Source organism: Channa argus, chromosome 13 (genome assembly GCF_033026475.1).
Source record: "Channa argus isolate prfri chromosome 13, Channa argus male v1.0, whole genome shotgun sequence".
Classification (NCBI taxonomy): domain Eukaryota; kingdom Metazoa; phylum Chordata; class Actinopteri; order Anabantiformes; family Channidae; genus Channa; species Channa argus.
Window position 1 is genome coordinate 4,072,725 of NC_090209.1, and position 26,906 is coordinate 4,099,630.

The following is a 26,906-nucleotide window of genomic DNA, read 5'->3' on the forward strand; positions in this document are numbered from 1 at the left end:
AACCCACAAAAAGCACAAAATAATTTTCAATAGTCAACAAAACAATCCCATCCCATTGATGCCTATGATAGATTTTTGACTTACCTGTGTGTGAGCGGAGGTGCACAGTCAGCTGACTGGAGTTGCGGCTGGCGTAAGGGCAGATCTGGCATTTAAACGGTCGCTCATCATAGTGAATACGCAGGTGCTTCTTTAAACTGCTGCTGTCTGCTGCGGCGTAGGGACAGTGTTTACACTTGTGCGGCTTTTCGCCCGTGTGTGAGCGGCTGTGCATGTTCAGCTTGTCCCTCCGACTGAAGCGCTTGTGACACAGCTCACACTCAAATGGCTTCTCGCCTGGAGGTGAGATGGGAAAAAAAAAACACTTGGGTTAAGATCTAAATTCCAAGGGCTCAATCAGCAGAGAATGACACGTGCAGGGTACTGACATACCAGTGTGGGTTTTGAGATGCCGCTCCATATCTTTTTGACCATACTGTGTTTTAAAAGTGCAACCTGCAGATCAAAAACATTTTTACTTTTACAAGGTGTGCGTGAGCCTGTATACCTGGGAAAAACTAATGACTGGATGTGGCTGGCAGGAAGTACAGTTGCTTGACACCTGTGAAGAAGGAATGTGTTACAGTCATAAACAGCAAGAGGCACCAACCTGAGAAACAGCAGCTGTGTCTCTTTGAAGTCAAGGCAGTTTTTAATTTTTTGGAAGGTGTTTTCTGTGCTTTGGTCAGGATCTTTTTGACACCTCGCATAACACAAGTCTGGTAGGTTTCCTCAAAAACAAATTCATTGCTGGAACCTGGTGAAGACAAGGGTTGGAGGGCATGAATCAGACTATGAATGGAGTGTAAATACACACCGAGGACAACAGAAGTGTAACAGTGTTTCACTTTTACCTGCGAGAGTGTTCGTTGCAGTGGTGGCAAGTGTGCCAGTTGTGGGCTGGGGGCATCCGTTTTGCTTGTGAGCGAGAAAGACCTCAAAATTATTGTACTGCTGCTTGCAGAAGCCACAGATGTGGATATCCGGGCTGACCTCCACCACAATAGAGTGTCCTGGAGCTACATGAGAGTACACAAAACGGGAGCCAGTCATTCAAAGGAAGATTGTGAAACTGACTACACCAATGCGAAACATTTGCAAACCAAGATCATGAATGATGTGTTAGTTGCTGGTCTCAAATGTCTACATGTACCTTCTGCGTTGTATGTTGCCATTTTCGACAGCTTGTTTTGCTGTGTGTCAACTCATCTTCTGGCTGATCGAAGCCTACACCGTGCCCATCGCGATGTTACTGTACCGGTTCGCGGGAACATGCAGCCAGTACAACTATGACGTGTTTCAAACATGGAATTGACGGCGGTTAGGCTTATACCTGATACAAAGCATTCACATCTCTAACAACATTATTGATACAGGTCAGTTTTACGACATGTTACGTGAGGTTTGCGGCAGCAGGAAAAAAAAAGCATGCGTGTGACGTCATACGGTGCTTTTAAGGCTATGGGGAAAATCACAATCTGTTTATAATGGGTACTGCTTTCAGTTTTATTCAAACATGACAAGGACGTTTAAATCGAAATATTTATTAATTGACAGAGTCATATTTTTCAAATCAAACTTGAATGAACTGAAAAGCCAAAATCCATCCAATACAGGACGTATACAGCTTCTCATGGGATTTAAAAACAACACTTACTAGCCTCACAAGTTTTTTATATAACAATTTCCTTTCTTTCATTTCATGATTTACACCAATAACATGAATCAAAACAAATACCACAAAATTGCCATATTTTATAAATGTAATTTGAAATTAAAAAACACATCCACTAGTCTTTTACCAATTTAAACCAAGAATTGCACCATGTAGTATTTCCATACGCATGCCATCTCTCGTCTAAACTAAATTAATACTTGTTAATTTATTCAAAAAATTATTTCAACCCAGCTGCTGAATACTGATACATTTTCACAAATCACTTGTATTGAACCTTGTTGAACTTGAACACGACAGAGGTTTGTCGCTCGCCACCCAGGTGCTCTTGAACTAGTCGTAGAACTAATTAGTCTCCAAGTAGAACTAATTAAAACAGAATAGGCAAAGTAAATAATAATAATAATAATAATAATAATAATAATAATAATAATAATAATAATAATAATATTTGCCTCAGAGATAAAGATAAATTTGAACAAATTGGAAACACCGTGGCAGCTATAGTAGGGTTTTGCTTCTCAGTAAACTAACAAAGCCGCTACTGCCACCTGTCGTCGCGGAAGTCGAATATAAAGTTCCACAATGGCCAAACATGAATTCTGAATTCAGGTTTGTTTTACTCGGACCATATAGATGTAATTACATTTTTGAAACCAACGCGTGCCCAAAGGTCAACTGTTCGTTTTGTTGCTCCTAGAATCGCCGGGGTGCAAACATTAGCCCATTTCAGATTAGCCTTAGCATTTGTTGTTTTTACCTTGCAACGGCTGTAAACATCATTTCTCCAGTGGGAGGTAAGAATTCAAATCTAAAAAACGGCCTACAGAGCACGAAATTACACACACTCCGCCGTTGTCCAAGCGGGGACCGTTTACTGAGTCGTCGGGGTGGCGAAGGAGAATTCTACTTTTTTATGCCAAAGCAGTTGTGCTGGTGTGAATAAGCCATGAAAGTGACTGACACACAGCTCCATTTTCAGTGGCAGGTCCTTAGCTGCCTGATTGCCACTGTGAAGCTCAGGAATTTCCTTACGCTAACTTCCCTGCGCGGCAAAGGCACAGGACTGATTCCTTCCCTGCTGAAGCAGCAAATCCTTGAGACCGACGGGGAGGCTTAGACACGCACGCGCGCGCACGCACACACATTTGCAGGGCATTTCATGGCCTGCCCACATGCATTTGACTAGTTGATTACAACTAGTCTTTGAATTGGATTCTGTCAGTATTGTCTCCTTAGATTCCGATAAATGTGTGGAAACTGTTCGTGTCATATTAGTAAGGAAAACACTGTAAGTCTTTACTAAGGACGTTTTGAAATTAAAAAGGTCCAGATGAAGAAAAGACATGGAAGGGACGTCATAAAATAAATAATTACATGTAGCCAAAGAGCGTGAAAATCATATGCACATAAATCCCCCCACAAAGTCAGTGCGGTTAAATTGACATCAAAAGACCACATTAACATGTGACACACAAATGACTCAGATATGTAATTAAAGAAAGACTTATGTCGTCCCCCCAGCAGAGCAGAACACATCAGTATGTGCTGTACTATTCTAGAAATATGTTTTTTTTTTCTTCATTTTTCACACTTGCAGCCTAGGCGTTTCCTTAATTATTAGGTCTTATTCACGAGGAACCTCCAGTAATGTAAATCATTACAAATATTATCAGTACAAATCTATTTGATTGGCCATCCGGCATGTTGTTGTTGTTATTATTATTATTTCTTGTTAATTTTTGGGCAGCTTCACTGATGGCTTCACACTGGGGAGTGTATGAATGGCATAAAACTTAAACCTGACCTCTCTATATTACAAACACCTCAAAATGACATAATCTTGAAGAATTTGAGTTCAGATGATGTCATCTTGTTGCTCCTTCAGAACACTTCCAAGTAACATCACCTGAACTCCTCATAATAAACATCTGCTTAAGGTGACATAATGTAGAGAAGTTTTTCAACTAGAAGGACACAGATATATTAATATAAGTAAGGCAGTGGGAAGTTTAAAAGCCCCGATACACATCTAAATATTAATAAAGCTTTGTTTTAACAAAATAATACATTTAATACTATAGAAAACAAAGAAGAGCCACAAATCCTCACATTTGAGAGGCTGGATCAGCTAAATTTCCGTCATTTTTGCTTGAGAAAAATAACTTTTTTTTTTTTTTTTTACCAGGCTTCTGCTTACCCCTTTTTGAAACAACAACACTTATTCACTTGTTGTACACAGAAACAAAGTATAATTTGGACATCCAGCTGTGCCAGTTCTAATTTGTAGACGTGCCCCTTTCCCATTCACTGAGACGCCTGAGTATTCGCTGAGTGATGTAATGTCCCTCTTTTCCCCAAAGAGACAAGGGCAACAATAGGAGGGGGGAGTGCCTCTGTCACATTATTTTCCCCCACCGAGGCACGCCAGCTGCTTACAGTTGCTTAATGGCTACGAGCTGTCACAAGGCATCACAGCCCGCTGCCACACAGGAGCGGCAGATGCTTTAATTGCACAATGACTTGTAGGTTGTCAACAGCAATTATACCAGGCTTCCACCTGAGGGCACCCAAAGAACACCGTCTACTTGCCACACAGGCGAGACACAAGCATCAGAAGCTGGCTGTCGCACATAAACCTGATCTGAGTCTTGCTTCTGTGCAGACGAGAGCTAGAGACAGATTCCAAGTCTCTTTTTAGCTTAATGGTTTGACCATGTGCTGCAAAAAAAAAAAATCTGAACAGGCCGAATCCGGACCCCAAAAAACGTATTTAGGCATGAAATATTTATCTATCTTTCTCACCTTTGGGCCTGCTGCTCACCATGCTATGGCAGGTCGTGGTGTGTACAGTTTGAGTAATTTTGCTCATTATTAATTCATGTCTTTTTCTCTTTTTCTTTGTGATTCAGGGGAGGCTCCGTTGCCGCTGCCAGTCCTAAGATCCGATCATTAGGAGGAAGTAAATAAAATGGTGAGTTCAAAGCTGTGTGAAACATGCTCCAGCCCACATTTGTTCAAGTAATCATGATGTTTTTTTATTTATTTATATACAGTTCTGAGAAATTGCTGTGCAGTGCGCTTAGATCAGCAGTTCATTCTATTTATAGAAAACCCCCCTGAAATTGTAATCAAGCATCTCTAAAACTATTGAATGGGTAAAAAATATCCTGTGTCCTATGTTTGTTTTGAGCCATAAGACAAATTATACACACATGTATGAATTCCTTTGGTCAACAGCTGCCATCTCAGCATCAGATAAAACAGAGCCAAAGTCTGGGGACCATCAGATGACTCCAGCACTTTGTAATATAAAAAGACAGTGTGAACACACACACACACACACACACACACAAAAGACACACATGCTCACACGCAAATAAGCGCTTTGTATCTGCCAACTGATGCAGATGATGGGGCTGCAGATGAGTGCAGGCTAACCAGAGACTAGAGGGTAGATGGACAATAGCAGGCCTTAGGAGGAGAGGATTCAACCCAACGACACATGCTGGGTTATAAATTAGGATAAAAATAAGCCTTTCTTTATGTACATGTCTGATGTTGTTACATTTATGACAAAACAGAAAGTTGCAAGAATGTCAATGATGCCATGTGAATGTTACCAAGAGGCTGAAAAATGACCATTTTCAGTTTTTAGTGGACTCTACTCTTGTGCAACGGTAATGTAGGTGGCTTGTTATTTTACCGTAGTGTCAGCAGGGGGTGTCCAAAATCAGGCTAGAGCCAGAGAGAGAGAGAGAGAGAGAGAGAGAGAGATACCCTGTGTTCGTTTGAAACCGCTCAAGAGGCAGTGTTCTAGTTTGTAGTGGCTGACATTTTGGAACCAGTGGGTCAGCAGAATGGAAAACCATGGAGATGTATCAAAACCAGTGGAGACTTTTGATCACAGGCTAGTTGTATTCTAGTTGTAATTTATTGCAGCTCTTCTTCTTTTCTTTATAGTGACTTCTACTTCTGGTGGCTGCAAACTGACCATTAACATTATTACACAAGTAGGTTTCAGGTGTTGCTTTCTGCTCCCAAGTAGAACAGAGTGGAAAATTAGGCCATGGACTGAATATTTTGGGTTACAGACCTAATCCTAAACAAAAAATATGTGTGTGTGTGCGTGCGTGTGTGTGCAGACGCATGCATCAAGTGCAAATGCACATGCACTTGCATTTTTTTTTGTAGGAAATTGTCAATGATGTCATGATGGAGGAGGGAATCTTGATAGTTAGACAGATAACAATGAGCCTAGCTTATTCGTGCCCTACACACACATACCTACACACACACACACACGCGCGCGGCATCATCATCGTCACAGAGGGAGCAAGGCTCATAATTGGACAGAGGTGTCTGTAGATAATGAAGCCAGACCTCACACCTGCCAAACCTTGGGGATTTCACTTGACTGGCCACTTAAATCTTCCTCACTCTGCGGGTCTGGAGGGCAAGAGAGTGAGTAAGGAACTAATGGAAAAAAAAAGCTCACGCTACAGGGAGGATCCCTGTCAGCATGAGTGTAGAGTGTGGACCCCCCCCACCTCTCCTTGCACCCCACCTCACTCAGCCCCCACATCTCGTTCCACCATACAGCACCCACCTCACTTCACTTCACTGTAAATCCTCTGGTGTCAAGGATTTCAGACGGAAATGGGGAAATGCTGCACCAGCTATTTTGTTTCAAACTCTCAAAACACTCGCTTTCTCCCAAGTTGTCTTTGGTGACAGCGTTGTGTGCGGGAAGCGTATTGTGCCAGCTTTTAGCGGGGTGTCATTCGAGGTGCTGAAAGGGAAATCAGATAGATGCTTCAACGGAGAACTACTTCTATATAGAAACTTTACGTGACAGTCATCAGTGAAGGTGTGACACCGTATCAGTGGTAGCAAAAAGGTACAGCAATTAGGGACCGAGTTTACCCTGGCAAAACCTTAATGATTTATGGTAGACAAACTGGAACTCCACTCATCTTTTTTGTGAGCGGATCCATAAATGAGGCCTAGAAATCGTTGTCATTCGGGTTGGAAAATGAAAATTTAGGTTTTTATTCTTTTTCTCGTCTTTATTTATCATTACATTTTACGCAGGCGTATTTTATTCTATAAATACTCAGCCAAGAGTGAGAGACAGCAGGAGGGTATCGCTCTCTGTTAGCCTGCCACGAAGGCAGCCACGTCAGCTTTAACATATGTGGTTGTGTCTGCTGTCAAAAGGCTGTAGCAGTAAATGGTGAGAATCAATACGTTTGTAGTGTTAACAGGCACAAATGGAGACTGGTAGCTTTGCTTGTGGGTTAGCTGTGTCTAGATGGCCTGGATATATCTGTCATCTTTTCTTCTTTCTTCTGCACATATTGGATAAAAAGGATAAATATGTGCTTGTCAAACTCCACTGTCTTGTGGAAGTCGCTTTGTGCCACTACTACTACCCAAAGTCAAGCTTTAATGCTTTGACTTTAGGGCTAAAGCAAGGTTACATGGAGAGCCTTCATCACATTCCTCAGTGCTGAGAAATCCTCATATAGAGACAGGAGTGGTTCCTGATGGAGATTTACAGCCATATCTGAAAATCCTCCTGTAGCAGGCAGAATCACTCAGAGAAGTTGTTCGGCGTCAGTGAAACTGCACACGATGCACACAATCTGGCAGATTTATAGCCGGATAATGACACAAACGCCCATTATTCAATGGTTTGCAAAATTTTATTGTATTATGAAATCATCCCCTTTTGACTGAGGCTCTCATTTAACATGATAGGGGCCAGAAAACATTGCACAGTTGGTGCTAATGCTGGATGCATTCCGTTTAATTTCCCAGTGTCCAGGCCAGGTGGGAAGGTAAATGAGCCCAGGTGGCTCACCTGGCCTGTAATACCCAGGAGGGAAACCTTGCGATCAACAGCAACAAAAACTAGCCTCCATGGTGATGGATGGTGTCACATGTCCTCCTCGTGTTTGTGCTCTGAGTACCGAGCACACTGCAGTGATAGCTCACCTCATCCTCCACTGTGATAGATTACAGATAGACAAGAAGCTGTGAGAGCACAGCCCGTTTGGAGAAAATGTGCTGTAACTGTAGACCCCCGCGCGATCATCATCGGCCCATCTTTTACCAGGTTCAGCGGAAACCCAGACACTTTAAGCAGTTTGGTAACATTTGCTAATGTGGATCTACTTTTACACACTGCGATGATAAGCTGCAGCGAAATGCGCTCCCTGAAATGAAATCACACGGAAACTGAAAGCTTATCAAGATGAAACTGTGCAATAATACAAGAATTATCCATCATAATCCATCATGTATTTGTTTGCAGGAAACCGATTACATGGATCTTAATTGAAATATTATTTTACCTTCATTTGAATTATTTATGTGCTTTCTGACTATATTCATACCTCCGAGAAAAACAGGAACACATTACGTGTGTGTGTGTGTGTGTGTGTGTGTGTGTATACATGCGTGAGCTTTTCTCATATATAATTCAAAGAGCTGGAGTATGGCCTTATGTAGCCATATGAAGGATATCAAAGGACCTGTCTTTGATACAATTTACTTGAGATCCACTGACCAGAGCTGAGCTGTCCATTGGTCTACAATTGCTAATGAGATCGGGGGATAAAATTGAGAGTGGTGGGCTGGCTGTCATCCGCTAGGTAATGGTTTTAAGACTAAGCAGTGATACTTCATTAATTAACCTTCACATTCTATGTAGATCTGCTCATCAAGATGCAGTTAATTAAAGAAAGGTCATTCCAAGGGCTGCTGGGAAGCGGCATTATTACAATGGAGGGATGGCACTGCTTTGAGCGAGATAACACAGGGGAGAGGGCAGGGAGGAGGCGATCGCCCAGTCACTGCTAAAATGGCAGACGACGACTTGCCAAAGCCAGCTGCTGAACTCCCTGAGTGTGGACCCACTTAGTTCCAGAATAAAAATGTATTTTTTAGTTGTTTGTGTTTTTTTTTATTTCTTATACTCCCACTTTTTTCTATAGAAAGACACTGTTGAAAAGCTCTAATGGAGAAAGCCTCAGTAAAATATTCATTACACTCAATCGACAGCATCTATCTTTTAGCATGTCTGTATAGTTTTTCCTGCTCTCTTTTTGCAGCCCTGCCAATTTCTTGGGTGAGTTCTGCTCTTCCTGACCTTGCTCAGCATACACACAAAAATGCCATCTTGAGTAAATAAAAAGCCCGCAACTCAGAGGGATATGAAATAGTTATTCGTCTTCTGTAAGTGAAATCCACTTCTGGGTGCTGGCTCTTTCCTTTTGATTTTTGGCTACCTCTCCTACATATCTTTTTGTTGCTGTCTGCTAAAGCGTGGCTCCAAATATGTAGCCTTGTTTTGTGTGTGTTTAGTGTTTTGTCATGAAAACACTAGTCCCTATTAGGCTCTTATCAATCAGGACCTGCTTGTTTTGGGCAGGCCTGAATGCTGATATGAGGACAGAACCCGTTAGAGACATCTAGCATTAAATGTTGTGTCCGTGCAGAATCGCCTCTCAGCCGATCACACGACTTAGGTTTGCAAACGGCTTTCTGTAAGGTTTTTTTTGCCGAGTATTATTTTTTTGACAATAACACCCCTTCGCTCTCAGGGCCGGAAGATCGTTTCAAAATGTTGCTCTATTGCAAAATTGTAGCGAGACATCCCCTGTGTCCACTCAGTCCTCCTGCAGTCATCTCTGAGTGTCTTTTGGCATTGCTTCCAAATGGCAGGTGTGGAGACAAATAAGTAATGGTGTGCAAGCATGCACGCGCATGCATTCAAGCCTGTGTGTGTGTGTGTGCGTGTGTGTGTATATATATGTGTATATATATATATATATATATATATATATATATATATATATATATATCCCTCCCACCCTGCTGTGATACAGTAACTGCTGACCCCGGACACAGTGCCATTATGGCAGACGAGGCAGGGCTCCCCTGGCAGCGGCTGGGGCGGCTGGTTGCTAGGTGGAGAGACATTACCGCGGGCCTCTGCAATAATTTATCCTAAGAGCGCGGCGAGCCGTCATGTAGCCCCTGACAGAGAGCTGCAGTACTTTATCAGCCTGCCTGTAAATCAGCCATGTGTGGGTGCAGACGGCAACATTGTTTGATCTCTTTCAGACACTCTAATAATCTGCTCCCCTCTGATTGATACCTTCACACAACAAAGCACATTACACCAGCAAACCATAGCAGCCATCAGTGTGTGTGTCTGTGTGTGTGTTTTTATGTGTTAATGTGTGTCTATAAGAAGTGTGTCTGTGTGTGTCTTTCTGGTGGTCATCAGTATTGCCAGTGGCCTGGGGAGGAGGAGGAGTGGGGAGGGGATGAATGAGTCTTCTGCAGAAACACAGGGTCATTTGGAGTCTCTAAACCAATGACAGGCTAACGGGTTCACAAAACGATCACTGGATGAAGGGAGGGGCGGCGAGAGAGAGGGAGGGAGGAGCGGGAGAGAGGGAGGGAGGCAGTGCCACCAAGCTCAACACAACAAATCCAGCAAACAGATAAAGAGCTAGCGAAGCAGTTATTCTTTCCCTAAATGGTGGCACTCATGAAGAGGCCACACCAGGAGGAAGATGGTCTGATGCCTTTAAATGTGTGTATGCGTATATGTGAAAATGTACAACAGGCATGTCAATTATTGTTTTTTTGTACAAAGAAAATTTGCCATTTCCCTAAATAACAATAACAATTGGCAGAGGAATTTAGCCTGGTTTCGCATTTCAGTCTAAGCGGTATTTTTGTTAAATGAGTACGTAGTCCAGAGTTGGATGAATACTGCACAGCAACACAGTTGAACGCTTGTATCTTTTCTTTAAAAATGCTGCTGCCTTTTTTTTTTATTTAATTTTTTTTTTATCCCACCCATGGCCTTCTATCAAATCAAAGTGAATTGCATCCTTTTCCAAATTGCCTTCCAACACCGTGCTTGATATGGCTCATATACAAAGGAAAGCAATGTCCCGTCCAACAATACCCATACCATTTGTGCCGCTCAGCTTCAGAATGTCATTGGTTTGAGTGTGACAGTAAAACATAACTCTACCTTTTTTTTTCCTGTGGGTTGCATTGGAACATGGCTCCCAATTATTCAGCTCCAAATTCAATAGCAATTTTCTGCTCAATGAAATGGTGGTTTCAATCTCTAGAGTAATGTCACTTTGGAGAGATTTCCAAAACAGCATGTCTGTGAGTGAATAGATGGACGCGGGAGGATTCATTTTGCTTCAGGAAATGATACTTGTCTGCTGAAGCTTGTCATTTATTGATGAAGAGAAAACCTCTTCAGATACTATGGAATCTACAGTGAGGGTATAGATGTGTGTTTTTGCTTCACTCATGAAATTAGATATATGTGTTTTTTAGCTTTTTTTTTTCCCAAAAAGAATTCCACCAGACGCGTAACTGTATGTTTGTATTTGATCAGATGGAGTCCATTTTTCTTCAGTGCGGCATTAAAAGTAGCACTGAACAATAATAGAAAAAAATGCAATTATAAGAGTGTTTGTGTGTAATGTATCAGTAGCCCATCCAGGGCCCCATAATGAATGCAATGCAACGTGCGATCACTGAGCCGTGCGTATGCCCCGCTCAATGCATCTCTGAAAATAAACAGAGCAATGGAAATGGTTCTCATTAGTGTTGTTTTCATATTAAGTCCCACAGACAAGGTTGACAAACCCAGCTCCCTGTGCCAGGCTCCTCAGGGACCATCGCTTCAATACAGCTAGGGCAAACAACACCAGCCGATACCAACACCATTACCACCTCCTATAGTTACTTATCCTCTCCCTCCTCCCTGTGGAGTGCTCTGTCTACACAGACCAGGGGAAAATGCATTAAAATCTTCCAGCAGCATAGAGAAAGAGTCTTGCTTTCATTTATCACCATTGCTATTGGCCCTAAAAGGGACAAATGTCTGTTCTCCATCTCTGTGCTATTAGAAACAGAGAAATGTGTGCTGTGTGTGCGAGACGGAAGTTATTTTGTGCTCCAGAGACGATCCACTGCAAGGCTGTTTAGCAGGAAGGGAACAGGTGTGCCGAGCTTCTGGCTTCCACCATGTGTTCCAGTTGTTTCATCTGCACCTGTTTCCCAAGTCCTATTTATGATGATCAAAACACTTTATTAACCATAAAGTGTTCCCCTACTTATGCCGCACAGTCTCTGGCTCTGAGTGCTTCTTTTAACAGTCACATATCAACATGGAGTAATTAATTTACACACCAGAGGTTATTGGGTCATATTAATAAGGAAAATATGTCCAACTTTCATTTGCTGCTTTGCAAATTGACAAGATTTAAAGCAGCTCATGGAAACATTGATTAAGTTCTTAATTAACAAGCTGTCTTAAAATGTACACTTTTTAACTTTCCAAACATTTGTTTAAGGGCTGTAACTAAACCTTATTTTCACCAAGGGGCGGCTGCAGCTCAGTTGGTATGGCAGTCGTCCACGGACCACAGGGTCAGTGGTTCGATCCCCGGTCCCGAAGGGTCTCTGGGCAAGACACCGAAGCCCCAACAGCCCATTCCCCTCCCCAGCTGTGCAGTGTTGGTCTAAGCCCGCTAGAAATGGGGGAGGGTTGCGTTAAACATTATTATTATTATATAACATTATTTTCACTATTGATTAATCTACTTGAGCTTGTGTATAAGGTTTTAATTTTGTAATTTTTTAAAAATGAATCAGTTAATAGGGCCCTTGCTTCATCTGATCAGAAGTCCATGCCCCCGAGATATTCAGATTGCTGTCATATAAAAAACACAGAAAACAGCCAATCCAAACTTTTCGGCTGCAGAAACTAGGGAATATTTGGCTTTTTTGCTTGAAAAATGGCAAAAAATTTGTTGTAAAATTGTTTCAGATTAATTTCCCGTCAATCCCTTAGTCTGTTAATAGAGATTAGTAATGTGTTTTGGCTGTACTCCATGATTCTTGTATTGTTTTTCTAAATTCACTGACCTGACTTTTGACCTCACATCCTTGATGCTACACAATATTGATGGGATTTTTTTAAAAGGCATTACAGGCTTCTTCTTTATTTGGCCCTATTTAGAGACCCGAATGGTCATGTTGTAGAGAAAATCCCTTTTTTAATCGTCTGATTGTTTGTATTATCTACATTTCAGTTCCTTGTAATTTGAGACAGCTTTGCTGTTTCAGGTTTGCTTCTTCCTTGAGAAATGCAGTTACAGTGTTGTGTCTGAGACCAGAAACTGTGTTCGCCACCAAATTGTTTCTGGCCTGTACAGAAATTCAATAGGTCTGTTTCACGGCAGGCAATTGGACTTGTTGTAGTCGTTGTAGTATCTAGGAAGCAGGAGCTACAAAATGTCATGCAGCTTGGACTTCACAGGCATCTTCAGAAACAGGTTTTTGAATAAGTTAAATGAATAAAACTGTCAAAATGAAGCCTATTTGCTTAGACCATGGCATTAAATGACATTTAAAATTATTAGTGTGTAAAGTGAGTAATGTGATTTAAAATATTGTATGGCAGCATCTTTGTTTATCTCTCTGTGCTCAGCTGTCTACCATACATCAATGGTTCCTATGGGGTTTTCACTTTCTACTTTGTTTAGTCTGCTTGATTTTAAAGGGCACCTTCACTGATATTAAACTTGCTTTTTAGGTTCTCTGTTGGGTAGTACATGTAAATAAATGTCATTAAATTTCCCTTTAAATTCTCTATATTAAAATATCTCTCTTCTTTTAGCTAACAAATGGCTCAGATTGACTTCACTGGGAGGAATCTTCAGTTAAGATTGTTGCACACATGGAAGTTGTAATCACGGTCACCCTGCTTTTCCAGAGCTCCTCCTAATGAGGAAAAACTCTGGGCGATGTCATCTGGAGAACTTTCTAAGCTGGAAGCAGAGACAGATTTTATTATACGGAAATCAGAGAGAAGTTTAAAAACATTAATGTACATTTACACCCTAAACTAAAGCTATAGAACGCTAGTTGAAAATTGGTAAGGTTTAACTTTATCTGATCACAGCACTTGCAACTCCGGTGTGGACCAAAACAATAGCGTAGAGACCCCTTAGTGGATGTGGTCATGGTCCTGCCAAAAGCAGCAGATTTTTGCTAAATGGCTGACAAAATGTCTTTTTTTTAAGTGCTGTGTAGTAAATTTGTTGGGACTGCATTTAACATTTTGCTGGCACAGTCTTGTACTGTTATGAGCAAATGCTAATTGTGCAGTTGTTCCATGTTGCAGAGCAATTTTTCACTTATAGGAATATCCAGTAGTACAGAACACGATCTTAGTCCTGTTTACTTTCCTTTACCTGCCCCAGCTCCATTTAACCGATGAGCAGTGTACAGTACAGTCAGCCACTGTTTTCTCTTTTTGCACCATGGGATGCTTTGAACTTCCCATTCAGAATATCCAACTTGGAAATTTCTGACTTGCATTGAACGCATCCTAAGCCGCAGCAGTGTGACAGTTTCAGAAGCTAAAACTAAATGGATTTCACTCCTGTGCTTTTCCTCCTGTGACTTGTCAAAATGTCCACCATTGAAACTGGCCTATTAACAGAAACTTTAAGAGGAAAAAGGAAAAAGCACTGCACATGCCACATGTTTGATAGACACTTGATGTCTGAGAAGTGCAGAAGAAGAATCACTTTTTAAAAAAAAACAACTAGTTGTTGATCTTTGCGAACAGTTACTCGAATGACTCTGTTCGTACTCACGGAAGCAGTCTTATATGTGTGTCTCTGGCTCAGCGTTGCCCTCTTCCTAACACGGAGGAGCTCCTTGGCCCACCTGAGCTATGATTTGGCAGGCCACATCACACTGCTGCCGGCTGCTGTAAATATCACCTTTCTTGTTATCTCCAAGACCTGCTTTTCCAGTAAATAGAGGAACATGTAATTCAATATGCTGTGTCGGGCCATTTGCTTTCAGAGGACATCTAGGTGACATGACTTAGTGGCCCCGGAATGAATATAAAGATTAATAAGTAATGGCCATATAAAGATGATATTTGCACTCAGATATCCCCTTTTTTTAGATTAATGCTTTTGATCACAGTGAAACTGGTAATACAAAACGCGCAGCAGACAGCAGAAGCTGTGGCATCTCAACACATTCTGGGGCACTGGGATTGTGGGCTGCCTTATTCAAACTCAACCCGGGAATAGTATTTATTTATTTTTTTTGCTGTAATTTTGCCAACTTTGCATGATTTTCCTGACACAATTGTGCACGGTTGTGAATTACCCAAGTTGATCATCAGCTACCTCCTAATTTGATAAATGGCACTGGCGGTGATGACTCCAACTAGCTTGCATGTTGCAATTTATTGACAATAACGATGGCACTGAACTGCCTGTCCCACATTCGAAAATGAAGTGGTATTTGTTGGTCCTCTGCAATACGGTTGTCGGTCCCCCTGGCTTTTTGTAATTTGTGGCAGTGTTTGTGTTCTCTTTCACACTTTAATATCACGTTATTGCTTCAATTTGAGCTGCGAGATAAAGTTCTATTTCATTTTGTTGGATTAACTTACTGCGTAGCTCACGTCTCAAGGTATTCGTTGTGGGGGGTTTTTTTTCCCCATGAATTATTTAGAAGTTAGAAAACTGTACGTCCTGTATCTCTGAGCAATCTGACTCAGATGTTTAATTTGGTCTGGTAGCATGGAATCGCGCTCAACACGACTGGGATTAGGTGGTTGGCTATGTAATTTCCCTGAAGGAGGAGCAAGTTGAATTGCAAAATAATGATAAAAGAACAACTGAACATTTGAAGCATAGAAATATGAACAGATTGCTATGTGTGCTTGAAGGTGTCATGGATTCTTTTTTTTTTTTTCGGGTTCAATATGACATACTGTGCAAGATTAGAGTCAGTGTTATGAGATAAAGAAACCACACAGAACAACTTGTTAGTCAGTAGAAAGTGCTTTAAAGTTCTGTCTGTGGCAATGCTATTATCATCCTTCATCAGGTTATTTTTCATAATTTAACCAACATGCTAAAGTTCACAAGGTCTATTAATGAAAGATTCCCTGTTTTTCTTTACACTTTGTAGCACTTTTTAAAAATGCTAATGAACTCCAACAAGCACCTGAGCAAGGATGAAAGTGCCCTAATTCCTACTCAAAAGGTCACCGAGATGAGTTATAGTGGTATAAGCACCTGAAAGCTATTCCCTTGTTAGATTTGACAAAGGGAGGCTGCCATTTCCCCCCTTTAAAAATAGTGTTGTGTAATAAATGATCATTTGTGCAACGCGCTTGCTACCGGCACTGACTTTTTCTCTGACATAACTTTACTGCCGGCTGATTTACATCCCAAAAGTTGTCCCCAAAATATTTAAAATGAGCGTTTTATTTATGATGCACACACCAGACGGCAGCGACACACACACACACACACACACACACACACAATCTCTTATTGTGCTTCTTAGGGGAAATGGCTAATTAGTTGGCCATGAAAAATGCAGGCGTGCCTGTTTTACTATCATCCTCTATTTGACTCAACAACACTGTAGGCTTTTGTAACAGATTTGCAGTTATGCACCCAGAATCAGCACAATCTGAAATATCTGCACGCCCACGCTTTGCTTTCACATCATCAGGCTACTGACACATGCGTGCTACTATCAATTATGAAACATATTGGTCTCTGGATAAACGTGCCTTCTGTACTGAGGGTGCTGTGTGCACCTCAGCATATGTGAGAGTCCTTCTCAGCAGCCCTTCATAGGTCCGTAAAAGGTGCTTGTGGTGTGGATACAGGGCTGTAGAGCAGGGATCACAGTGACAGTTTCAGGTGGAGGAGTCTATTAATAGTTTACCCCTCAGCCAAAGCATTTCATCATTTTTGGTGTCTGAGGGCTTCCTGCTACAACAAAAGGGGGTGAAGTTATGCATCTCAATCTACCCCATCATATTTCATGCTGTTGAGGATTATAAATAAAAGGACAGACTTTGACCTGGGCTATTAGTTACCCGGGATCCTGTGGGTGGATGGTGCTTTGTCTTCTGTCAGCTTGTGATGTTTTCCCCTCAGAAAACAACAGGATTATACTCCAAATCTTTAGGAAACAATATGAGATATGATCCCTGCTGCCTGGAAGTGAAAAGATGGTACGGCTCAGAAAGAAGCGAGGCAAAACAAAACCTATCGGTCGAAATCAGCCAAAAGGGAGCATCGCAATGGAGCAAGGTGGGGAATTTGACAGTGGGTCAAGCCATGGGTCAGTCAGAAGCACCACTCCGGTGATTGCTATTTTCCCACATGTGCGACTCTCTTGTTTTGTCCACACAAACTGGCTGAAAGTCTCCAGAGACGAGCCCTTTTGACAGAGCGACGAGGAAAATAGTAAGCTAAAAAGCTCTCACTCTCTCACCTTCCCCCTGGTCCAATAGATGGGCCCAACATATGCCATAGCAGCCTGTCAGTGCTTCTTGTTGTTGGACAGACCTTTGATCTTGAACAAATAGAGAAAGGAGTCTCAGAGCGGTTGCCTCAGGGCGTAGGGAAATATGGGCACCACAGAGGGCCAAATTGTGGAAGAAGGCAGTCAAATTAAAAGCTTTATTGCCATCTTTATGGCTTTGTTCCCTATGGCAATTACATTATCTATGGAAAATGACAGAGCTTTGTTCCTATTACCAGTGAAATCTCTGGCAAGGAGTGTCTGGATATGCTGAAAATGAAAGTGATGTATGTCAGTTTGAATACATCACAGTGAATGTAGACCCATCGTACTGTGTCAAGGTGGCTATATCCTGGAACTCGAGGTGAAATTTGATCACCTTTTGTAAATAAACACAAGTGTGTAGACATAGAACTAATACAAAAATAATAAGAAAAGTTCAGCTTAGTGCAGCTCAGAGTGTTTCTATCAAATCTAGATTGACAAGCCTCACTTGAAATTAATGATTTTATTTTTCTGCGACCACTCAGTCGCTAACCACCCGAAACCTCACACATTGACTTTTCTCCACAGATTGCAACTCATCCATTTTTTTAATTGCGTTCATTTTTACCTGGGTCCCACTGGACCTGCAGCCGTGGTGGTCGCTGTCATCAGTCTGCTCTGACAGGAAGAGAGAGCGAGAGAGTGGCGCCACGCCACTTTCCACCCCAAGCTGATGTGTCAGGCTTATCACACAGCCGAGCGATCCTGAGGTGACATCCTCCACTGAATCAGTGACATTTCACGGACGGTGCAGATCTATCCATCTTTGTCAGGCATCCGCCTCAATTTTAGCATTCCCCGAGTTAGCATATTGATCACTAAGAAACGCATGAGTGGGGACTTCTTGTTTTCTGCTCCTTAAAATGGCCATTGTGAGTCCACTGGACTCTTCTGTCAAAGTCTACTGCCACGGGCCTTAATCTGGCCTCTTCAAAGTTGCATAAAATATGGAGGGCTTTTGTCATTCAGGGCCGAGAGCTCACTGATCTTTTTTTTTTTCGGTGGCGCTTTACTCTGTGTCAGAAACTTCTCTGGAGAAAAGTTTCTGCGTAGTTTATTGCTACATTACATTTAAACCGTATGTCAGTCATGTCTTAAGTCACATTTCTCACATATTTAACGAAAGTACTTGAATCAAGAAAAAGTATGTGAACCCTGGATATCTACGTCACAGGTACTACTCTCCTTTCGGCTTTATCCCGTGAGTTCGGGGTCGCCACAGCGGATCATTGTCCGCATGTTGATTTGGCACAGTTTTTACGCCGGATGCCCTTCCTGACGCAACCGATTTCTCCAATTTCTACCGGGCTTGGACCGGCACTGCATCGCTGGGGAGGGGGAATGGGCTGTTAGGGGTTCAGGGTCTTGCCCATGGACACTTCGACATATAGCCAGGGCCGGGGATCGAACCACTCACCCTGTGGTCCGGAAGCAACTGCCTTTACCAACTGAGCTATAGCCGCCCTTATCTACGTCACAGGTACAACGACAGATATATGATGTGCTTAAGCTATTAACACAATTAGGGCTTGGTGATGTAGCCAAGGACTTACATCTCTCTCTCTATATCTTTTTTTTAGAGTACTGGACGAAACTATGTATTTTTTATGTGTATATGATCTTAAAAAATAGTTTTATTCATTTAAATTATATGCTATTGTATTCCTTGTCCATAATGCAAACATTGTAAAGAGTAATACTAAGGAGCAGGTAATCAACAAGCTGACCTAAAGTAACTGCATATTCCAAACTTCCAAAACCCCGGTGACCTATAATCTGTGCTGTCCCTTTCCACACACAAACTGAGCAGTGTCACTATGGCTAACAGGTGGGCACAGCCACAGCATAACGTGGAAACTACAGCATGTGGAGCACATATAGAGTGCGGGAGTGTGTGGGAGTGTGACACACACACACACACTCCCGTTTGTGTCCACCACAGGCCAAAGTTACTTTGTGCACTGGAAGCACAAAGAGGAGTATGGAGAAGTCTACTGGAATACACTGGATAAGAAAAATCGACTGTTTAGAATACAGACTTTAAAACAGTGGCGTTAGCAATTTGTAAGTTACGTATTTGTTTTTATGTTTGATTATGAAAACATTTTTAAAAAGTTGAATGAGCTGTGGAAATAGTTTGGTGGTTTTAAATGCAGACCCCCAAAAATATACTTGAAGCATAAAAAGATCGTGTAGCATTAGTGACTCGAGCTGGAACATGGGTAGTGTAGATGGCTAGATTAAATAAAAAAGGACATGACATGCATGATATATGCATATCAAATAAGCGGCTGACATTCTCTCTGTGTAGACACAGGGTTATTTTGTAATGTAAAGTTTGTGCACCAAGACAAGTGAGAGGTGGAGGGAACATGACTTTAATAACTGTTACCTAATGTTCTGGTTTGTTGGGATTAGACCTGCACATTGTTCAGTATTGTGGACCTAGAGTTCCTCATTGCAGAATTGCTTCAGTTTAGACAGATACTGAAGCCAGTATGGCCTCTCTGTCTGGCCTGTGATTGGGAAACTCCAAAAGCCATTTTTGCTTTGTTTAGGCTCATTCTTCTTTTTCTTCTACATTACCTAACTACTAGCCATCAGACTTCATCGTTTAAAATACTGTAGTAAGTTGACAATTCATTTTACCCCTTGATGATGATGCCGCCATGACAAAGAGAAGCCAAAGCTATATGTTGGTATGCAGTTCTCTTTTTAAGTGTTCTCAGGCTTTACTGTGAATAAGTGAATGTCCTTATCAGGCTAAAACTTCACTACTTTAGGCAAACGTTGGTTTTCCCGGCTTCTCTTTTCTACGTTGCTTTAACAGTTTAATTATGGACTGAGCATTTACCACTAAAAGTTGTCAAAATGCTGTAGGTGTTTTCCGGCACATGTGTGTTCAATAAACCAAGGAGCTATGCTTCCTTGAGCTGCTTACTTAACAACAATAGAGCTTTGTTTGCATCAGTTAAATCGTTGCAACCTATTATGAAAAAAAAACCCCAAGAACGAATGCTGTTTATGATAAAGTCCTAACCACCTGGGTCCAACAGTGTGTAAACTCTAGCAGCTTGTGTTATTTGTGTTAGGGCATGCAATGTAATAATTGATTAATAATGCAAAGCTTTAGGGAAAACTATAACCCCTAAAATGAGGGTGATGATTGTGCTTGCGCCGAAGCAAATCAACGACGACAGAATAGCACCAGGGATTACAACATCTGCAGTGTGTGGTGTCGAGGTTAACCTATCCTGTGATTACAAAACGCATTTCCCGGGAGCAGGTGTTACAATGACACCGTCGTGATCATGTATGAGCAAATGGTGGTGGTGCATTCTGAAATGTGTGCGTGCACACACTCACACACAATGAGGTACCCAATCACACAAAGCAGATGAGAGAGCAGAAGGAAAAGAATTGCTGCTTTCCCAACCATATGCTTTTGCCCTCTTTGCTTGTGAGACCCGTGTGAAAACATGAATGAGAAGCCTGCAAATCGATAGGGAAACGAGATCTAGTGTCTAGCAAATCCAGTGCAGACTGACATGTTCTCCGTGTAATCTCCTGCATTGTGCTGCGAGGAGAAAGATTATCCTTCTCTGACTGGCTGGTAAAAGGTTGCTTTGCTGTAGTTCATGTCTGTCTAAAGGGAGGGAGCATATGCCTCTCTGTAAACGATGCTGGCTCCCCCTCCTCCTCTGTCAGAGGCTGGATTATGTCCAACATTATCCACCCCCCAACACACACACACACACACACACACACACACACACACACACACACACACACCGACTCTCAAATAAAGGGCTTTCTCTCTTTCCCCTTCTCCTTTCAAAAATCATCGGATTTATGACAGTGGATTTTGGAAAAGTTCTGCACCAGTTTTGATGCCTGCTAAGTACCCTGGCAGGATTAGAAGAGGCCTCTTGATGTGTTCACTCCAGTGTGTTGAGCAATACATTGTGGTCGGGGTTATCAACTGAGAGGAGAAAAGCCACTAGTACATAGTGCATAATGATAAGGCTTGTTATATACATCACATGGTGAAAGCAGAGAGTGACAGAGCGTGTGTATCCATTTAGAATCAATAGAGAACACTATCACATTTAATTTGTCCCGTACTGTCTTTTCCACCTCTTTGCTTTACATTCATAAACAGTAGATTGGAGGAGATGGCCGACTCTACTGTAAGAGCACCATTATGGAAGATGCAGAGGAAGCGGCACGGGGTCCGCTCAAATGAAACAGACAGTAAATTGAAACTTAACACTGCGGCACAGTTTACAAAGGCATAATAAAAAGCAGTGACTACCCCAGGACAGACTTGTAAAAAAAAATAAAAATAAAAAAAAGCAGTGTGCATGCTGTAAATTGTAATGAAATACAGCAATGACTTTCCTTTGATCTAGAAATAAACAGGAAAAAGTTGTATGATATCTGATGCAAGATTTATAGCGTCACGCTTGTATTGGCATGTGTGTTTTCTACAAGTCTAGACACCCGAGGCAGACAGTCACCTTCACAGCCAGCTATCCCTCCAAACAGCCCCGATGTTGCTGGGTGGCCAGTGTGTGTGCAGCAGTAAATTCAGCATCGCAGACAGAGTTTTGACTTGGCCGCCTGCAGTCCCGACTGTCTGACAGAAGGTTCTGGCTTTAGGCAGGTGTGAGACGGGGAAGAGCGAGGTTAGAATCAGTTAATAAAGCCTCAACCAGTTTCTCGGCCTGCCCTTGGAGATCACTTACATCAAAGCACCAATCAAAAACTGGTGCAGATATAATTTGTCATCAGGGATTTCCTGCTGGAGAATTATAGAGAAGATACAGACCGATCAATACTATGGATTTTCACTGCAGTGGCTGATTGTCCAATTGCCGTGAAACATGTACCGAGATAAAAGGGCATGCCTGCCATTTTGTAACAGACTGCAGAGTCAGCATAGGGATTGTCAGATACTTATAGGCTGCTGTGATAGAAAATTATCATGCTGCAGTGTCCACGTACTATTTAACACATTTTCCCCTCCGTGGGACGTGATTCATCACAGATCCCATCTCTCTCTGCTTTTGAGGGGGGGGGGGTGGGCGTCACTCTGCGTCATTGTCAAGTGTGGCTCTGGCCACACATGGACGGTGTTTAAAAGGAGCAGACACACATGAATGTCAGAGCAATGCAGTCCCTCTGCTCACAAATGTCAACAGAAGTCGGAACGATCCTGGTGGAATATGCTAAATCCCCCCCCCCCCCCCCCCCCCCCCCCCCCCAAACATTTAAAACATTCACTACTGAATTAAAAAAAAAGACTTAATACATAATGTGTCCTTACGAATAATACTATTCAAAACAACTCATTAAAGGAAAATTGAAGTGTTCATGTAAAAACTCGGCATTTGTTGCTTGGTGATCAATCATTGCAGAATAATTCCTCTGAACTTTGCGGTGTATGTTTTTGTGCTGCTACCTTGTCTGGTTTAGGCCTGTTGTGGACATTTTCACATCTTCTTCTGCGCCGTGGTTAGTTCGCAGACGGTGAAACCACTTTGTTGTCGAGCCGTCTTTAACGAAACCTGGTTTTCGACAGTTTGTAGATTGTCGTCTTTTGAGCAACTTCATTTTTTCTTTCTTTTTTTTTTTTTTCAAAGCCAAACCACCTCCGTGCGAGCTGATATGATCCATGTCTGGCAATTAAATCTAACAATGTAGGCTGTGAGGCTGGTGGTGTCTGTTGTTTGAGTTTTGTCTCCTGCCACTGTTTGTTCACTCAATTCTACCTTCAGTCGTGCATTTTTAGACAGCTATGCTAGTGTCGATTGTGGCGCAGCGACTCAGAGTGCACACGCAGTACTCTATCCTACTAGGCCACATAATGCAGCGAATGTGCCGACTCTTAAGGCATGTTTGTGATTGTTTTTTGCAAAGTGAGTGGCATACTTAATAATGTCAGCTCACACGTCCTCAGTCCTCGTACGATAAGAGTACACCGCCACTAAAATTGTCAGTATGGACTATCTGTGCAGACATACATTTTTGGATTGTGCACGGACATTTGTGCCAGTTCAGGTGACTTAAGCAATCTTTTTCTTTCTTAATAGCAAAGAGCCGCAACACTTTTAGGTCGCAGCTTTGTGTTTTAAACTGCCACCTTCAGGTGACAAATGTTGTCACTAGCAACATAGCATATCACTTGTTGTTAATTTAAAAAATAAAAAGAGGTTCCTCTGTAAAACCCTTGTGCTATTGATAGTTGGACCACTGACAATGCCAACAGACTGATGCATCTTCTTACTATGCGAATTTCAGAAATGCCATTCTCTCATTTAAAATTCTAATCAAATCCTATCGGTAATTTATGGTTTAAAGTGTAATGGTTTTCAAACTGGACCAACAGACCTTTTTTCCGTCTTCAATACAGATAAATGGAAACATGATGAACAGGTTAATTTGTCTCCTAGAACAACATTTTTACAGAAAATTCCTCGCAGACAGGCAGCTCCTTAGCTCAAGTCATACAATGAAAACAAGCATTTCATATTGGATGGGCCCTGTACCACGGAGCAGTGAACGGAGCCCAGACATGTCTGCCTTTGTTGTATACGCCAAGACTGAGGGCAGCGACTTATAGGGCTAGATGCCAGACACAGAAAATGAGAGGCTGGAGCTCAGTGACAGAAGCAATGACCCTCAACTAAACCATCTTTTACTGTTTATGGATGTGCTGTTGCTATAATGACCCACTTTTAAAGCTTATCTGCCAGGTTAAAACATGATAGTTTTGTATATTAAGGTACAGTTGGCAGTTTTCCCAATATGGATGACCACAAGTATTTCATTCAGCTAGAATCCACTTGTCCACTAGTATACAAGAAGTGAATAGTCAAATCGAGAAAACTTCTTCTATTCCACTCAAGAAGCAAAGGTCAGCGTAACTTGCTTCCCGATGGGAGCAGAGATTCCAACACAAAGCCTATTTTTTATGGCTTTTGTTATTTTTCTATTCTAACCTGCTGATTATTACCAACTCTCACGCAGTCTTTTGAGACTGCTCATAAAGTGTTGTATCTCTTTTATGGCAGATATTGGTGGTGCTGGAAATTAACCAGAATCTAAAAAGTCAAGGCAATCAATACTTCTGTAATCTCCCAGTGATTACAAAACGCAACGATGACTTGACTGTTGTACAGGTTCAGGGAGCAATGTCAGGGGTTGTCAAATTGCAGCTACAGTTAGGACATATAACTTGTCTTAATACTTTCTAAAGTTGACTGTACATTTTCAAAATTTAAATGACAGTGTCAACGTCACTGCAGAAAACGTGCTCCAAACAGACGTTTTAACAGAATTGAAAAAAAATAAAACATTTTCAAAAATGGGAAACCTTTAAGACAACCCTAAAAGATGTGTCCTATTCAAGGGATGGGGGCCAAAATCCACAGTTCTTCCTCTGTACAAAAAAATATAAAAAAATTTATTTGAAGTCAACCTTAAATGGTCATATTCCAAATATACAGCATTTAATTTAAAATCCCAAGTTTTTCTTAATTAGAAGTTTGTACTAGAAAGATGAACTTTGTTAAACCAAGTGGATATTCTCCTGTTTTAGACTGACTACCTTTGTCATAGAACCAAGGCTTCCATCACCTCCACTAAAAGGATTTTAGGAAGGGACTAGTATGGACATGGGGAATGACTACAGCAAGAAAGACTTCTTTCAGTGTTCATTCGGGCACATGGATGCAGTTTTAAATTGCACATTAAAAAAAAAGTACCCACCCAAATGTGAAAACACATGCAAATAGAACAAAACTAAATAAATTAAGAAAACAGCTTTGCTATCGACAACACAGGAACACAGGCGATACAGAAAACACAACCAAATACAGAAAGGCTGCAAATAGTACAGATGACAATGGAATTGATCCAAAAGATAATGGAGACAGTAGGGACAGACTTGTTGTTGCCATGGTGAGTCATGAAGCTTAGCAAACTAACCTTTAGGGGTGTTTGAATGTGTAATTGAGTTTTTACGCTATTATGTATTTTTACTGTCAGATGACCTCATTTTAACACCTGTATTTACACATTTCAAGTGGTTTTCTAAATGATGCAATAATAATGTAATAGCTTAATAATAATAGCTCAGAAAACAGAATGGTGTGGTTTGTTGTTTATTAAAGTGGTGTCTTTATATTGTAAAGTAAATCGATAATGTAGTTTTTGTCAGAGTTATACCTGCATGTAGAGGCGATTCATTTTTGGTTTTAGTGTCTGTATGGGGATTGTTGAAACTACTATTAATTTACATAATAACTTAAGTTATTGGCACTCAAAGTGCTTTAGCCAGCTTCTTATTCACGCACTCACAATCACACACACACAGCAGCTGGCCAACACTCACCGGGAGCAACGATGTTGGGGTTCAGTGTCTTGCTCAAGGACTTTACAAACTTTCAAGGTATTGATTTGTCACTTTACAATGAATTAACAAAAGACAATTTTTGGCAAATATCTAATCATTTGAATCATAAATCCATCCATTATCTTTAACCGCATATCCTTTTGCAGGGGGCTGGATCCCATCCCAGGTGTAATTGGTCGAGAGGTGGGGTGTTCCATCCCAGGGCCAACACAGAGACACATGCACAGACAGACAAACCATTCACACTCACATTCACACAGGCAATCTAGGGTATCCAGCTAACCTAACATGCATTGCTTATGTTAATACTACTGTCAGATTTACTGTGCAGCACACGGTGTAGCATATGACCTGGAATTTTATTTGAGAAAAACATTTGTCTGTATGTGTAGATAGAAAGGCCTCTGATCCCACTGTATACTGTATGTATGCCACACCACCTGCTTTAGTACTAATTGCACTGCCAAGAGCGTGAAAATGTTGCTGTTCTTTCTACAAAAAGCTGCCGTCACTACCATGTTGCAGAGATGCTGATATAATGACTTCTGTTATAAGTAGACGGACAGCAATAGAATCTTCTCCACTAACTGAAGAATATCTGTGAGTGAAAATCCAAATGCCCAGATTTTGCTATATTTCCTAAATTCCTGATCCTTTAATGACATATCTTGGTCAAAAGAGCAGCTTCTACGACACTGAGTTTGCACCCTGTGAATCCAGGACCCTAGTGATGATTGATGGTGCATCAGCGCCGTTTGTGAGATTTCGCTCTGAGTCTAAGGTCAACTATTACAAAGTTTAGCATTTTGTTTTTCCTTTCTCTGTTGTCCTACCTGCTGTCTGTCTCAGATGATGGGCGTGAAGATGGGTGTTTTGGGAAATATGCACGGCAAAATGAATTCATACTGTAAGGTAATGAGGACTTGCATGAGCTGTAATTGTTATTATTGCCAGACACAAATTGAAAAGCATAACCTGTCTGACACCAGCTATCAGTTGTCATTATGTGGGAAAACATGCCCTCTTTGCAGATAGCTGTCTGTTGACACCCAAAGTAATTTAGGAGGTAGTCGAGTTGTTGAAGGCTCTCAAAGGGGAGGACGAACACTTGATCAGAGCATTTTTATGTCTTCGGAGATGATTTGATTTCACATAATGTCTATTTTACAGTCAGATATGCCATTAATTTGCATGATAGCGAGCCAAAATGTGACATTTTTATTTAGACGTCCCCACAATGTTTGGAGAACAATTGGGTGGTGTTTTTTTTTCTTCCGTCAGTCTTTCAGAGCGGTGGCGTCTCATTATATC

The 26,906-nt window shown here is 41.5% G+C and overlaps 2 protein-coding genes across 5 annotated transcripts in view; one reads left to right on the forward strand and one right to left on the reverse strand.

Annotated features, from left to right (window-relative positions):
- Window positions 1–2,814, reverse strand: part of sall4 (spalt-like transcription factor 4) — a 34,232-nt gene extending 31,418 nt beyond the window's left edge. Inside the window, exons 1-6 of one of the 3 annotated variants that reach the window (XR_010916363.1) lie at window positions 2,475–2,814; window positions 1,193–1,326; window positions 894–1,058; window positions 650–796; window positions 433–495; window positions 85–336 (exon numbers count right to left, since the gene is read on the reverse strand). The gene's annotated coding sequence lies outside the window, so the exon portion shown is untranslated. Of the gene's footprint in view, window positions 1–84; window positions 337–432; window positions 496–649; window positions 797–893; window positions 1,059–1,192; window positions 1,639–2,474 lie in introns of those variants that run through there. The other 2 variants (XR_010916364.1, XR_010916365.1) reach the window with 2 other exon arrangements.
- The window catches only part of LOC137139604 (teashirt homolog 2), a 106,008-nt gene continuing 81,291 nt past the window's right edge, over window positions 2,190–26,906 (forward strand). The window contains exons 1-2 of one of the 2 annotated variants that reach the window (XM_067527085.1): window positions 2,190–2,511; window positions 4,627–4,688. The gene's annotated coding sequence lies outside the window, so the exon portion shown is untranslated. The remainder of the gene's footprint in view (window positions 2,512–4,626; window positions 4,689–26,906) is intronic. The other variant, XM_067527086.1, reaches the window with a different exon arrangement.